Source organism: Mesocricetus auratus, unplaced genomic scaffold, assembly GCF_017639785.1.
Source record: "Mesocricetus auratus isolate SY011 unplaced genomic scaffold, BCM_Maur_2.0 Super-Scaffold_100011, whole genome shotgun sequence".
Classification (NCBI taxonomy): domain Eukaryota; kingdom Metazoa; phylum Chordata; class Mammalia; order Rodentia; family Cricetidae; genus Mesocricetus; species Mesocricetus auratus.
The window spans coordinates 13,433,974-13,450,724 of NW_024429195.1; the positions used below are offsets into that span (position 1 = coordinate 13,433,974).

Consider the following 16,751-nt stretch of genomic DNA (forward strand, 5'->3'; position numbering starts at 1 on the left):
CAAGCAATATTTCACACTTTCTCCCTCCCCCTCTCTTACTGCCCTCCATGTTACCAGATCTAGTGGTCACTTTTCTGAGCTTATTTATCCCCAGCAGCTTCCAACAGACTGGCCATGACCCCCACACCACAGCATCCTAGCTGCTCAAAAAGAGCCCACGCACTTGATGGCTCTATTTTTATGGTATTCTGTAAGAGGAAAGCTGTAGGGATATAAACCATCAACACTTACCGGGATCCAGGGGATGAGGAGGGTTGAATAGATGAGGTGAAGAAGATGTAGGTGGTGCATCTATTCTGAATAATACTGTAATGGTAAACACATGACACTGCGTTAGTACAATATAGAGCAAACGTGTGCTTTCCTGTATGCAAATCTAAGAAAATATTTAGCAGGTCAGGCGATTGTAAGAAGACGCATAGATTGTGACGAAAGAAATCCTGTCACAGATATGTGAAATATCTGAAGCAAATGGAGGTGAAGGGGCTGGCCTGACTCGCTCTGGTATTGAGTGGACGCCATGAAACATATCTGGGTATGGTGTTGCACAGCTGTAATCCCAGCACTTCTGAGACTGAGAGCAGGATCATTGGGTTACAATGCGAGACCTTGCTTCATTAACAAAGGCAAGGCAGGTGTACCTAAGCACTTTGCTCCAGTGTGGCACCCAGGTAGAGAGTAAACATCCCCAGACAACCATGATATACAGAGACTAGAATAATTAAATAAGTGGATGGTAGACTGTGGGGGGCAGATTTATCCCTTTTTAATTACGTCCAAGATGGAAGACTTGGGACTGGAGAGATTTGGTGATTAAGAGCCTGTGTTTTTCTTCCAGAGAGCTGGAAGTCAGTTCCCTGCACCCCATTCGGGCAGGTCCCAACTGCCTATAACTCTAGCCCCAGGGAACCTCCACCACTGGCCTCTTTGGACATTTACACTCATGTAAGCAGATCCCAGCACAACCACAAACATCTACAAATAATAATTAAAACATCCCAGCACAACCACAAACATCTACAAATAATAATTTAAGAAAAAACTAAAGAGTGAAGACTCTAATGATCACATGGTCATGGATTCGAGTTTAACACTTCAGCATGATCTGCTGTTTAGATCAGTACAGATAATGAGTGACACACAGAAATAGACATGTGTGTTCGCCACTTACCATACACAAATATGCCCCCTTGCTCTGTCAACGGAGAGCTCCTAGAATTGAAACCCCACAGCAGCAGACACACCTGCAACCAGGACTCACAGGAGCTAGAGATACTTGAAGAAGTGGCTGATTGGATAGCAGGGCCAGGAAATACAGAAGACAAGCCCAAGGAATCTTGTAATGAAGAATTAAGGAAGACCCCCTCCCCCCACACACACAGAGTGAGGCCTTAGGTTAAAAGGAGTCAACTAAAAGAACTCTCAGTGGCCAAAGCTAGAACAAACTGAGCAAAAATAAAGTAGCCTTGGATAATAACTCAAAGTATAAGATAAACATTCACAAGTTCATACTGATATAAATAAATGATGGGGCAAATAAATAAATGGAAAGACATATCTCTCACACAAAGGAATTTCAAATCATTTTTGTGGATAGTCCACTGTCAGGGAAATGGACCTGAATTCCCCACTTGGGGACATGGGAATGACCTCCTCCTGAAGGGTACAGGAAAGGAAAGCAGTCACTTTACAGCCAGAAAACTGAGCCACTTCTGCCTCAGCCAGATGAGAAGGCCTTCAGTCGTGACAAGCGATGCCGCCATCATGAGCCCTTCCTCAGAAGGCATGGGAATGGGGTTGGGTGATAGCCCCATTGCAAGAGTGCCTAAGTTTGATCCTCATAACCCACATTAAAAAAACAACAACAACAGGATGTTGCCATGTGGTGGTGTCACACGCCTTTAATCCCAGCATTTGGGAGGTAGAGGCAGGCAGATCTCTGTGAGTTCAAGGACAGCCTGGTCTACAGATCAAGTTCTGGGATTTCCAGGGCTGTTACATGGAGACATCCTGTCTCAAAAACCAAAACAATAACAAAAGCAGCAAGCCCAGGATGTCGCTGTGCACACATGTAACCCCAGCATGGAAGAGCAGAAGCACTGGGGCTTGCTGGTCACCAGGCTAGCTGAAAAACAGCAAGCTCTGGGTTCAGAGAGAGATCCTGTCTTAAGGTAGAGAACAATAGATGAGACACGTGACATCTCTGGTCTCCTTTACCTGTACACATGCAATGGCGTGGACACACACACACACACACACACACACACACACACACACACACACACGCGCGCACGCACACACATACACACACACACACACACACACACGCGCGCGCGCACACACACACTTTGCTTCTGTGTCCTCCCATAATGCCACTTTAGTCATGACAAAAACTATAAGCTAATCAGTCTGTCTTCTCCAAGTAGCTTCCCCATCCTCTCTAAACTGGTTATCTAAAACAAAAAAGAAGCCATCCAAGCCAAGAGGAGCCTAACATTACCTTGTGATCGAGTGCAGTGTGGCATCTTGGATGGGATTGTAAGAAAATGAAAGAAATCTGAATACAGTGTGACGTTTAGTTAATAATAATGTGTCAGTGTTGGCCCATGTGACAAATGTAGCGTGCTAATAGAAGATGTAACAGTAGAAACCTCCTGCCCAAGCTTATAGAACAGTCTATGCTCTTTATAACTTTTACCCTGAAACTACTTGTCATGGTACCCTAGTTTCATTTCTGTCACTGTGATGAAAACATCTTGGCCAAAAGCAACTTGGGGAGGAAAGGTTTACTTGGGTTACAGTTCCAGGCTATAGCGACCATTTCAGGAGGTCAAGGCTGAAACGAGTCACATGCCATGCACAGCTAAGAAGAGAGCAGGGAATGCACCCATGCTGCCCAGCTGCTGCTCCGTAGCCATCTTTCTCCTCTCCTGTACAGTTCAGGATCCCCTGCCCAGGGAATGGTGCCACCCACAGTGGGCTAGGTCTTCCTACAGCAATTAACGAGTGAGACAATCCCTCCCACACACCAGACATACACACAAGCCAACCGGATAAAGACAACTATCCTATCAAAACTCTCCCCTTGGAGCTGGAGAAATGGCTCAGCAGTTAAGAGTACTTGCTGCACTTCCGGAGAACCCATGTTTGGTTTCTAGTACCCACTTGTAACTCCAATGCCAGGGGCTTCAACACCTTCTGACTTCCACAGGCACTAGGCACACATGTGGTTCACATATACATACGTGCAGGCAAAACACAGGCATGTACACACACACACACACACACACACACACAGAGCACCTCTCTTCCCGGGTGGTCATAAGTTGTGGCAAGTTGACGTTTACCTCTATCCTACACAGGCTATGCTGTGTTCTTCCCACCCAAGTCTTCATATGTTGGTCCCCACTCCCTGTAACTCATTATGTCTGTCTCGATTCACCACATGCTGAAAAAAATAAGGCAAGCGTGTCTAAAAGTCTTTATTTACAGCCTTTATGATCGTAAAGCATTCCAGTCCATAGTTCTTTCGCCTTTAACAGGGGGATGAAATTACCTTCCTGAAGAACTGTGGGAAGCCTTATGGGTAATACAGAGACATCATCTCACAGTCAGCTAATGACATGCAAGATGCCTGGTACACCGTGGCCAATAATAGGGCTCATTCACATGGGAAGGAAAGCCTGTCTCTTTCCTTGCTGTCAGTTTTCCTGTAAGTAGCCAGTCATTAGACCTGTTGTAGGGAAAGGGGAATGTGTACCTGTTCCATGACATCTAGAAATGACAAGTGACATCCCTGCCTCCAAGTCTCTACGTGTTCTTTTGTAGAGATGGCAACTGGAATGGGGAGGGCCAATGAGCCAGGTTTCTGGAGGGCCGCAGGCTGTAGGACCCCGAAGAGAATCGTTGGTATGGGCTGGGAATGCTGACCAGAAAGAGACCCACAGTCCCTTGTCCCACATGCCCTGGAGGAAGCAGATAACACACATGCTCCATCTTTGTTCTTTTGTTCTCCTGTGGTTCAGGGTTAATGAGAAGCACGTGATGGGTGTGGCGGGGCGCGGGGGGAGGGGGGGGGTCTAGGAGCGAGAGCCAAGAGACTATCCTGTGTTACTCAGCGGGTCTCAAAGTATTTTACTTCTAGCTCTTCTCTCTCCTGGGACTTTCCATTCAGAGAAAAGTGGTGCTCAAAGGCCGCTTGCCAGCCTTCAGGCCGTCTCACATCCTCTGTAGGCCTCCTTGAGAGGCCGCCACTAGCAGTGGCTGGGCTATGACAAGCAGACAGAACCGGTACTGAATCTTCTCCTGAGCCTCGAGGGCCGCAAACCAGTCCCTGCCATAGTTTTCTTTGACACTGACATCGAAGGGGGAACTCTGGCTCAGGAACTTATTTGTGACCTCTCTGGGCACTGGTCTTCAAACCTGTTGAGTAGTCAAGTAAACACAGATGTGCAACTAGGCAGATGTGGGGCCCTGTGGGTAATCCCTTCCTCAGCCAGCAGTAAGGTGAGAGTTTCTGGCCATAGCCTCTATCCCCTCCCGGCTTTTCTATTTCCTGGTTCCATGGCTAAATTTCTGCAGATTTTCTGTGTAGGAACAGAAAAGAGCACAGAATACCCTCTCAGGCACATCTGAAGATCTAATCTAAATGTCCCTAATTAGCATTAGTCTTTTGTGAAGGACACTTAAACTAAAAAAGGTTATTACTTTATCATAATCTGGGGCTAACGATTGGGCGATTTGGGGCAAATTGGCCTGCTTTCACTATTACTGACATGTTAATTAGAGACCTCTGTGTAGCAGGAGCTGATCTTTCTATCACCGGTGTTCAGTTGCACTCAGGGCAGTTACAGTAAAATTCCATAAACTGGGTAGCTTTTAAATATCAGAAATTTATTCCTATCCGTTCCGGAGGTCAGAGTTGAGAATCAAGGTTAACATCCAGTATTTGGTGAGACTCTGCTTCCATCCCACAGGCATGTCCCTTAACAATGGCTTCACATGGGGGTGGAGCAAGGCAGCTGTCTGCCCTTGTTGTAAGGGTGACAGCCTCCTAAGCTGACCAACTCCCAAAGATGGATCTTACCAATGACTGTTGAATGACAACATTCAGACCATAGCAGCGGCCCCTGCCCATTAAATACAAGTAGGGTCCCCTTTATGTCCTTCATAGCTTCCTTTAGACACTGCCAGATGAGCCCTATGGGCAGAAGGACTACTCTGGGGTCTATGCTTAAATGGCAGGAAAGAAAAGATGGACGCAAAGCTAATTAAGAAAATGGCTCTTGACAAACTTTTAAAAGAAACGATACGAAAACGAAAGCGTGGGAAGCGTAGGCCGTATCTCAAGGCTTACATCATGGAGCCCCACCATTCCTAGCACTTTTGATTTCTGTAATCAGAAGGGAAGATGTGCTTTTCCCCATGAAGGCAGCACATGTGGATCCAGGTGATGCTGGATGGCTGCGTGTTAAGATGCCATGTTCTCATCGCTTCTTAAGAAACACATTCATAGTAAGTCAGCCTCAGCGTGGCCCTCGGTACATCAGCCCAGCTCCAGTAACTGGCCCCTCCGCCATGAGGATCGGACTCAGAGCTGGGAAAGGTTGGAGTGTGGGAGTGGATCCCGGAGGAACTCAGATAAGAGTATGAGCATTGTCAGGCAGTGAGTAGGATCCAAATACATTGATCGGATGAAGGGAAGCTTAATTAGTGTGAATATTAAATTGAAAAAATAAGAAGAAATCAGCCTTAGACAGAGCCATCTTTTTGCGCTACGTGTGTGACTCCTTGGTAGAGCACTTTTCCAGCATGCACACGGCTCTGGGTTCCACTTCCACACCAGTACGGACCGGCCAAGGCTGTCACGGATGCGCTTGTCTTCTCATTTCTACTGTGACTTTGTACCAAATGCCAGTGGTAGGGTGGTGAGTGTGGTCTATGTTGATCACTATTCTGCAGAAGGGAAACAGAATGAGAAGAAAGAAGAAATAAGGAAAACCAGAAAAACAGGACCAGTTGGTCCTGGACTTTCCTCTGGCTCCTTCATGCAGATGGGAAGGACCAGAGTGTGCAAACCTTCCCAGGCCGCTTGCCCTGGCTGCTGAGTTGCCTTAGGGAAACCGTGTGCTTTCTGCTTTTGTGCTCGCAGCTTCCTTGTTAGCATCTACAGAAATGCTAGCAGGAAGAAAATAGCAGCCAGGTGCGTCCAGAAACAACTGATGTTGGGCAGACTGACACTTGCTTATAACACTATACGTTGTTTCTTTCCAGCACATCTTTTATTCCTCTCTCACCCCCGAACGTTCTCTTAATTCCCATGGCCAACCTTCTTCATTCTATACCTGGATGGCCAGTTAGTGCAGCCCCTTCTGCTCGCCGATGCTTCACGTGGCTACCCAGAGCTAGGCAGAGCTCTCCTTGTTACCTTCTTCAGTGAAAGCTTTCATGAGCTCATGCTCTCTGCATTCTTTCTTGGTAGCCTCACCCCCATATACTTCAGCCTGCGTGCATGACCTCAGACCTTTCTCGTGTTTATGTATCTATGTGATTCACTGGATGTGGAAATCCAGGTCCCTATTCTGCCAGATGCTGTTTTAAGAAGAGAAAAATCCCTTACCGCCTTCCTGCTCCCTTCCCTCCCTCTCCTCCCTTCCTAGACCTCGTGTATTGGCTATTTTTATTGTGTATCTGGACTTGACCGTTGCTGTTGTCTTAGTTAGGGCCTCTATTGCTGTGAAGAGACACCATGACCACAGCAACTCTTATAAAGGAAAACGTGTAATTGGGGCTGGTTTTACAGTTTTAGAGGGTTACTCCATCATGGTGGGAAACATGTCAGCATGCAGGCAGACACTGTACTGGAGAAGGAGCTGAGAGTTTACATCTTGATCCACAGGCAGCAGGAAGTGAACTGTGCACTACACTGTGTATAGTCTGAGCATTTGAGACCTCAGAGTACATCCCCAGAGTGACACGCTTCCTCCAAAAAGGCCACACCTATTCCAACAAGGCCACGCCTCCTAATAGTGTCACTGTCTATGGGCCAAGCATTCCATGAGTCTATGGGAGCCATATCTGTTCAAACCACTACAATCTTGCATTGTTTTCTAAGAGGGATCATTTCACTCGAAGACTGGAAATAGACATTTTACAAAACAAATAGATTATATAGTATGAAGGAATATGATTGACAATAAATAAAAATAAAGCATGTTGAAACGTGTGTGTGTGTGTGTGTGTGTGTGTGTGTGTGTGTAGGTTGCAGTTTTAAATATGGCGATGCCTCACCTGTAGAGCACGTGCCTAGCATGGACGAGACTGGATTCTACTCCTAGTACTGCAAGTAAGACTGGGAACGTGACCACTGAGCAAGTATAGAAAGGGTAGCCAAGCACAGTAGCCAAACTCCAGCGAAGCGGTGTGAACCCATGAAGCATGCCTTGTGTCTGAGGGTCAGACTGCAGGCCTGGTATGGAGAGACACAAGAGACAGGGGAGAGCGCGTGGGGACAGCTGGAGTAGGTGACATAGAGCCTTGCAGCACTGGCAAGGACATTGGTCCTTATCTAAGAGAGGGGAGACACAGCTGGGCAGCCTGAGAAGAGAGTGGGGTGACCTGAATTATAGGGTAAGAGCATTGTGTCATCAAGTCATTGACTGCCTTCCCTTCCTTAAAGCCACCGCTTGACAACATGTGACCCTTCCATGCCCAGAGGCAATTACAAACTTGACTTTCCTGGTCCTGCTCAAGAACCTGCTGAACAAGTCTTCTGCATTCCCAGGTGGCCCCTCCCTATTGCCCCTCCAAATTCCCACAAGTCCAAGTTAAAGTCTCCGCTTTTCCAAGAGTCCTTTGCCACACCCTGGGGCTGATTTCTCTCACTTCAGACTTCTTGTTGTATTGATTATTTTTATGATATATTTGCGCTTAGTGGTTACACTGTCATGCATCGCTTCCTAAGCAGGGCACGGAAATATTAGATTAAAGCTTTGTAGGGACGGAAGAGATGGGCCAGTAGGTAAAGTGCATACAAGTGTGAGGGTCTGTGCCCTGATCCCCAGAAGCCACTCAGAGGCAGACACAGTAGTGTATGTCTGTCACCCCAGTGTTCCTACAGCAACAGGGGAGGTAGAGACAGGGTTCCCCAAAGCTCACAGGCCAGCTAGCCTGATCCATCACCGCCTGTCCCAAACAAGGTGGAGGTGAAGACTGACACCCAGCGGTGTCCTCTGGCCATACATGGGGCGTGGTAATTAGATGCCTGTGAAAACACACACACACACACACACACACACACACACACACACTCTCTCACACACACACACTCACACACACACACACTCTCTCTCACAGACTCACACACACACACACACTTTAAAGATCTGTGCAAGCCTGGGAGAAATCAGGAATCATCTGTTTGACTCCTTCATTTTACAAGTGGGAAAACCGAGTCAGGCCCCGGGTATTGCTCATGCGTGCTCAGCTAGTCTAATGTGTCTCTAGTCTTTCTCATTGAAATCAGAAGGCCATGAGGGGATGAAGCCATGTCTTATATTTTTCAGAATGCCTGTGATTATAATTAAGATGATATGTAAGTAACAGATACTTATTAAGTTCAATTAAACATAAAAGTAAACTGAATTTTTGGTTAGCTTGTTTTCAAAAAGAACATGATAGGCTTTTCATCCATCAACAACATCCTGAACTCACAAATATTCTAGATGCAGAAAGCCATGCAAAATACCTCTACATGAGTTGGCTTTGAGGAACTTACTTGTAATTATGATTAGGTAAAAGAATGAAAAATCGTGCTTTTCTAGTCCCCTTACCTACCCCAATAAAATGATAGAAAGGTAATCTATATCTCTGTGTGGTGCACCTATTTTGTTGTTGTTCATGGTGCTTCAGCAGGGTTTATCAAAGCATTTTGGATTGAAAGCAAGTGATTTTTTTCCTCTTCCATTCTTTGCCCATAAGCAAAGGCTCTCGAGGCAGAATTGCCTCCTTTTAGCTGTTTCTTTGGAAAATTACTAGTTTTGACTCCAGGCATGAACTTGGGTTGTTCACAGGTGTTGCTGACCACACCCCCGCCCTTTCTGAAGATCTAATTAATGTCCTGATAAGCTCAGACCTGACAGTGTAGCTCTAAGTTAACAGTGATGCTGAGCCCAGGGATACTTGCTCAACAAAACAGACTTCCAAAAGTCTCTGGCCCAAGACACAAGGTATTACCCAGAACCTTTACAGTGTAGAGCCACGCAGACAAGTCAATAATGCATTTTCCACTGTTTTAATCTTTGCCAATAAACTAAGCACTGTTTTGAGCTTGACTCCTAGAATGACCAAAGCCACAGACAAGAGTATGGGAAGTAAATTCCATTTGCCCTGGCTATGCATGTTCCCAAGCCAGGCAAAGCTCCCGAGGTTTGAAATGACTTGTTGAAGAAATCCTGCTTGTTTGGGAACACATTCACTCTTAAAGTCCAGTGTTAGTGACCCAGTGTCTGGCCTGATGACTAAGCCAGCTCACTTAGCTGACCATGGTATGATTACAGCTGTTTTTAAAAGGGCAAAATACCCAGATGAGCCAAGTTGCTTGACTTATGGCTACACACTAGCCTCTTACTCCAATTAGTCATATAACAGATGAATACTAGTGGTCACAAATCCAGACTGAAATAGAAAAGGGTCCATGAACTCATCAGACACAGTCTGGCTGAAAGACAATCCAGATAGTGTCTTCATCTGAAAGATAAAATGAAATATCTTATATTTGGATTACATATTCTAGGAAGTCTCTCACATTTTGTGGTACATTTATGTCTAAACCCAAAACTCCCCTTTATAAGTGTCAAAAGCTTTACATGTGTATTTTCATACTTAGGATACACCGTGGCTTTGGAAATTTTATTCAGATCATGTTTCTTCATTCAGATATTATTGACCCTCAGACAAAATTCACTAATTTTTAGTGCAAAAATTCTATAAAGTTCAGATAATGAATATATTTGTGTACCAACCACCCCAATTATGACATAGAATACTGCGTCTTCCCCCCAAAGCCCTCCCTCTTTAGCACACTGTTCACTGTGCTGAATGTTTAAACGACTTTTATAGGCAAGGAAAAGCAGAAGGGGGTGAATGCAATGGCCATGGGACTTGGTGAGCACACCAATGGCAGGAACAGCGTGCAGCTTTGGAGCTGCGAGAGCCTGCTTTCTCAAGAGCTCTGTCCACTTGCTCTGACGGCCATTTCTGTGGCGAATTCCACAAGCCTTTGGAGAAGTGGACTAGACGTCATTTTGTCATAACCCTTAGTGTGCTCTCAGTGTGGCTGTCAAGGGAAGGACTTTCAAGTCCTGAATGGATCTGTTGTTTTCAGATGCAGCGTTTTGTGTGTTTGAAGACACCAAAAGCAGGCTGCTGAGCTAGCTCAGTGGATAAAGGGCACCTTCCACCAAACTTGAGTTTGATCCCTTTGTCCCACATGGTAAAAGGAGAGCATGACTCCTCTGACCTCTGACCTCTGATGTGTATACTATGGCCCCCAACACCAACCCACCAGCCCTTCAATATACAATAAATGAATTAATGGATAACATATAATAAAAATATTTAAGAGCCCTGACCCCCCCCCACCAAAACCAGGCAGGGTGATACATACTTGTAATCCCAGGATTGGGGAAGGAGGGACAGGCAGATCCCTGGAGTTTACTGGCCAGCCATCTTAACTGCTTGTTGAGTTCCAAGCAGTGAAAGTTCCAGTGAGAGATTCTGCCTCAAAAAGTAATGCAGGAACAACAGGTTGACTGCTGGCTTCTACACATGCGTTCATACATGTGCACCAACACATTCTAAGCACATACATGCAAACCCTAAAAAACACCAGACAAACAAAAAAACCCAAATGTCTGGGATGGAAAGAAATTTGCAGTTTTCCCAATGGAGAAATTTGGATTTTATGAGTTACAAAGCGAATGAGCCAAGCCCACTGCCAATTAACCCCACCACCCAAGAGTCATTATATTACCCATCCCACGGTGAGGTCATTTTCACGGTGTGATAAAGACAGGCTATCTTCATGAGAAATGGACTTCCACAACAAAAGCCAAGTTCTAGTTCTAGAGACAGAAGGAGAAGAAAACTAAGGAAGTAGGGAAAGCATGTTCTTTTTTAAATATTTTTATTAAAATAAATTATGTCTTAGAAACATGCATGCATGCTTCACATGCCAATCCCAGCTCCCTCTCCCACCCCTCCTCCCTTGTCCCTCAACCAGCCTTCCCCCAGCCCCCTACCCAGTCCCCACATCATTCCCCAGGGAGGGTGAGGCCCTCCTTGGGGGGATCTCCAGAGTCTGTCATTTCATTCAGGGCAGGACCTAGGCCCTTCCCCATGTGTCCAGGCTGAGAGAGCATCCCTCCATGTGGAATGGGCTCCCAAAGTTCATTTGTACTCCATGGTGAACACTGATCTACTACCCAAGGCCCCAGAGATTTCTGAGGCCTCCTCACTAACACTACATTCATGGATCAATCCCCTGTTGGCCTCTCAGCCATTAGTCTGAGGTTCAAGAACTCCCCCTTGTCCAGTCAGCTGTCTTTGTGGGTTTCACCAGCATGGTCTTGACCCCTTTGCTCATCACTCCTCCATCTCTGTCACTGGGTTTCAGGAATTCAGTTCAGTGTTTATCTGTGGGGATCTGTCTCTGCTTCCATCAGTCAGTGGATAAGGTTCTAGGATGGTATAAAGGTAGCCATCAACCTTATCATCAGGGAGGGGCTATTAGTGTAGTCTCTGGACTATTGTTTAGTTTGCCAGTTGGTGTTATCCTTGTAGATCTCTGGAGATCTCACTAGTGTCAGCTCTCTTCTCAAACCTATAATGACTCCATATATTATTGTATCTCTCATCCTGGAAAGCATGTTCTTAACCACAACAAAAGAAAACATGGGGCACATTAAAGGTACAGGCTAGGTTTAGCCTGAAGTAGCCATGTAGAAATGAGAAAACAAAACAAAACTTAAAAATGGTTTCAAGGGGGAAGCCTCTCTCCAACAGAGAAGTCACCAAGAGCTGAGGAGGCGCTCACACTCATTCATTCTTACTGGAGTAAATTACCTGTCACTGCGCTATTTTGTGGGGGCATGGTTGGGTGGGGTTTTGCTCTAACCTAGCATGTCCTTGAACTCAGAGCGATCCTCCAGCCTCAGACTTCTGAGTGCTGGAATTTCAGACACGGACCACCACTCTTGCCATGTGTCATTGTTGCTTTTTTAATTTGGGAGATTTGTGAATCCTGAGGTTTACTCGGTATTTTTGTTGTATTTAAATCGTTACTGACACCATCAAACACAATGCTCACTGCGCTTCTAAGGAGGGCTGGTGACATCAGCGGTGGAGTCTGCGCAGTTAAGGTGACGGCATCTTCGGGCACTTGCAGTTTAGTTTAGGGTCACTGGGGTGGCTGAGGGAGAGAGGCCCAGTGGACTGGTGTGGATTCATAGACTCATCTCTGTGGGAAGTGCCACTAGTGAGAGGGGACATCTCAGAAGGTGCCCGGGTTGAGAGGGCTGCTTCGGGAAACTCCAGGGGAACACTGATGTATGGGGACATTGGGGAACCAACTCCAAGGTTCCTAAAATGCTTGTGTCCCAGTGCTTGCACAGCCTGAGTCAGGCAGTATCTGATTAACAATAATAATAATAAGCCTGCAGGCTAGACTTTTTGTTGGCTCATCTATGATGTGGGGAGATTTCGTGTCCACATCTGGAAAGCTAAAGGAGTGGAATGGACCAGCATTACTGAGCCTCTGGAGATGGAATTAGGATGGCCCGGGCCCAGGTCAGAAGGCGCTGGTGATGAAAAAGAGACCTGGCAGATCAGTGGAATTTTCTGGAATGAAGTCATATATCGGAGACACGGAGGAGCCAGAGAACAGCCCCCGCTCTGCCTCTGGTTAGCTGGGTTCAGAGGTTCCTGATGGACCTTAGCCTCTCATCTGAGAAAAAGAGAATCATGTGAAGTTCCAGAACTTAAGCATCCTCCCAGCTGCCGGGTTACTCCGGTCCATGTTCAGAAGCCCCGAGTGGCTCCGCACAGAGTGCACAGTCAGCCCAGAGTCCATACGGCTATGACTCTGCCATCTACCATGCAGCAGCTGCCCTCCACACCCTCCACTCTCCTGCCTCCTGATTATTCAAACACGCCTTTCTTGCTCACTCTCCACCTACTAAAATCTAACTCGTTCATCCAAAGCCTGTCTTACATGCCATTTCTCCCATGAAGCCTCCTCCGATTCTCCCAGTTCAACTTAATGATGGATTCTGTGCATATTTCACAATATCCATTTGTAGTTTCTCTGATAATGGATGTGTTCTGCTACCGCTATGGTTGGTGTTTGTAAACGCCATTATGGATTTGCAGGGAACTCTATCTCTCTTTATCCATCACTCGTCTCTCAGATGGTTAATTAAAAAGATGCTCAGAGGGTAAAAGAGTTCCTAATCTGGGGGCCTCAGTTCAACCTCTGGGTCCCACACCGTGCGGGGAGAAAACCGTCTCCTACAGTTGTCTCCTCATCTCCACGTGGGCACTGTGGCATGCTCCCCACATGCAGACACAGAATGAATAAATAAAAGTGTAATGATTTTTATTTTAAAACAATCATCAAATCCTGTAGAATGTCACCCTCCCAAACTTGATTTCTTCTTGCTTACTTCAAGGTCAGACCCTCCAGTCCATCCCAGCATGCATCCCTCCGGCATCTGCTTACCTTGGGAGAGCATCTTTGTGAGCCCGTGGTGCAGGGTGGCTAGTGTTGTCCTGGTTCCCACCTGTGCCGGAGGCTGAAGGCTGAGGAGGGGGTCTGGGAATGGATGTTATGGGGAGAGTGTTCTCTGTAGTGTCCGCAATAGACCACATGAATATTTGAAGAGGATTCTGGAAGCCATTTCCTTTGAGGAAGGTTAAGTTGAAATGTAAGAAATAAAAATTAAAGAGTATTAACATAAAGTCTGTGTTGCAAGTCTCTCTACCTAAGTATGGTACCGTTGCTAGGGAGCTTTCCAGAGGCTTTCGTTTTAGTGTCCAGACGAAAAGTTTGTTACAAATTATGGAATGTAGAAATCCCTCGTGCTTATAAAGACGCTTGACAAAAAAATGCTGAAGAAGATTGTGTGTGTGTGTGTGTGTGTGTGTGTGTGTGTGTTCATTTTTCCAAGTATAGCATCCTATGGGGGCACTTGTACAAGCATCTGATGGTTCTAGCATTTTCTGGCAGGCTCTGGAAGGTTGGGAGTGGAGGAAGACGTGAGTCTCCCCCATCCACACTCAATGGCTTCTTGCTGTATATTCAGGGCCTGTGTTTATTATGGTCTAAGCTGTCAGCCTCTGGGACGTCACAAGAGACTCCCACTGGCTTGCTCAACCAGCCCCACTCTGTAACTGGGGCTCCCTCATCCTCCCTGTGAGCATCCAGGTACTCGGTCCTTGCTCTTTCCTCCCCCACTACCCCTTCCTGTGCCTCTTCACGGCTTCCTCTCTGGGTATTCATGATCGAAACTAGGGCTTCCTTCATGCCAGGTAAGCACCCTACCACTGAACTCTCTGCTCTCAACCTTCTCTTTCAGCTGTTATTCGACTCAACCTTGAACTCAACTCACACACAGCTCAGGCAGACCTTGGACTTCACCAGCCTGTTCCCTCTGCCCCCCACACAGGATAACAGGAATACACCATCACGCCCTGTTTTCCTTTTCTTTTTCTGTCCAGTCCAGTTCAGTCTCTTGAATGTGTTCTGCTGGCTTAGGCTCTGTGCTGGTCTTGCTGTCTGCTGCTCAAAAGCTCAGTTCACAGCCTTCTTGCTTCAAGGACAAACTGGAGTGCTGAGATAAAGTAGCTGTAATTTAGGTTTCATCCGCAGTGGTGTTGACCTGAACCAGGATTGAGCATCTGTGCGTGTGCGTGTGTGTGGGGGGGGAAGGGGGCTGGAAGTATGAGTTTATATGATGATGCGTGCATTTGTGGAGATCAAAAAACAACCTCGGGTGTAAGTCCGCCTTGAGACAGACTCTCCCCTTCACTGGTTGCCAGGCACCCTGCCAGTGAGCTTTCATGGGTTCTCCTGTCTCCTCCCATCACTCCATAGGCACACTGGGATTACAAATGTGCACTACATGCCCAGCTTTATATGGGCTCTGGAGATTCAAACTTGGGTCCTCAGGCTGTACAACAAGCACTTTGCTCACTCAGCCATCTCCTGTACCTCAGCTCCGTGGGCTCTTACAGACAGATACCCAAAAGTGACTCAGAACTCATGTGATGCTGTATGAGTCTGTTGGGAATGGGGTACATTTAGATACGAGTATGGTAAAAGAGTGTGGTCTGACTGTAGCCCAGGAATGCCGGAAGGCAAGTCCCATTTCCCCTCCCCTCAGGTGCATGAGATAATCAGCTTACAGCCAGTGCCATCCAGCAGCCAATCTTGAAGACACTGTGATTTTGTAATTGGCTTGCATCTGTGTTTTGCTAAATGATTTCACTGTTAAAGGTCTTCGGGAACTCTGGGTCTGGTAGGAGATGGCACTGTCTGTCTCTCATTGCCTGATGTAACTCACAGCCCTCCCAATGGCAGAACTCCTTTGAGAAAAATGTCTGCATGAAAAATTGCATATGTGTGTTTCTTAAAAAGAAGCCGACTTGCTTTTTTTTCCATTATTTTCTCAAAGGCGTGCCCTCAGGGACTGAGGACAGAGGGCTAGGTGGATACATGCTGCATTATTACGAGCACCTGGGTTTAGATTCCCAGAATCCCCAAATGCAGTAGCACGATGTGCAATCCCAGCATTCCTTAGGAGAGATGGGGAGCAAAGGGTGAATTGTGGCAGCTAGCTTGACATGCGCGGCAGCAAACAATAAGAGACCCAGCCTCAAACAAGCGGATCGCCAGGATTAATGCCAAGGTGGTCCTCAGACTCGTATGTGAGGAGCTTGGCGTGTGTATGCTCACACTCACACAGATTCACACATACTAGACACACAGAGGGCTTTTTGCTTTTGTTTCCCGTGTCTTCTAGATTTCAGGGACACAGAGTCAGGTTCTATTTTTATTTTATTAGTAGGATTTTCAGTACAAAGCTGGGGTCTGCACGTGCTATCAGTGAGCCACTTTTTATTTTTACCTTTTATTTTAAGACAGGTTCTCACCAAGTTGCTCAGTCTGGCCTTCAGCTCACTCTGTAATGCAGGCAGGACTTGACCTTGGTCCCCTTGCTTCAGCACCCTATGGAGACGAGGATTACAGGCTCAGACCAAGACCAGCTAAGGTTATATTTTGTTGTTATCATGATTTTCAGTCTTCTTCCTTCTCCTGTTTCTTAAATGCCACCCACAGGACAGGCCCCTGGGAAGAGGCAGAAGGTGACAGATCATAGACTGTGCTATCATCTTTTTCCAGGGACACTAAACATTTTTACTGAATGGTGAGGAAACCATAATATCTAGGAAGAGCTGTCCTTTTCTGTGATAAATGCATAGTTTTTATCTTAGTTCCATCTGATGATATTAGTGGGTTTTTTTTTTGCTGTTACTTTGAGCTTAAGTTTATTAAATTTATTTGTAATGGTTACACATATTTTGTTATTGGAATATATTTATGGGTGCCCACCCATGGTTGTATTGTATCTATATCTATATATATTTAGTTAACACTAAATAGATCATTATTATTCATGGCTCTTTCTAAATCT

At 46.1% G+C, this 16,751-nt stretch overlaps 1 protein-coding gene and 1 long non-coding RNA gene across 2 annotated transcripts in view; one reads left to right on the plus strand and one right to left on the minus strand.

Moving 5' to 3' along the window:
- The window catches only part of Maml3 (mastermind like transcriptional coactivator 3), a 429,467-nt gene that overhangs the window by 161,642 nt on the left and 251,074 nt on the right, over positions 1 to 16,751 (plus strand). The window lies entirely within an intron of this gene.
- Positions 11,921 to 16,283, minus strand: LOC121143191. Its single transcript, XR_005880353.1, has 3 exons — positions 16,185 to 16,283; positions 13,778 to 13,958; positions 11,921 to 13,003 (listed from the first exon to the last, which is right to left on the minus strand). It is a non-coding gene; the product is annotated as an uncharacterized LOC121143191 (long non-coding RNA).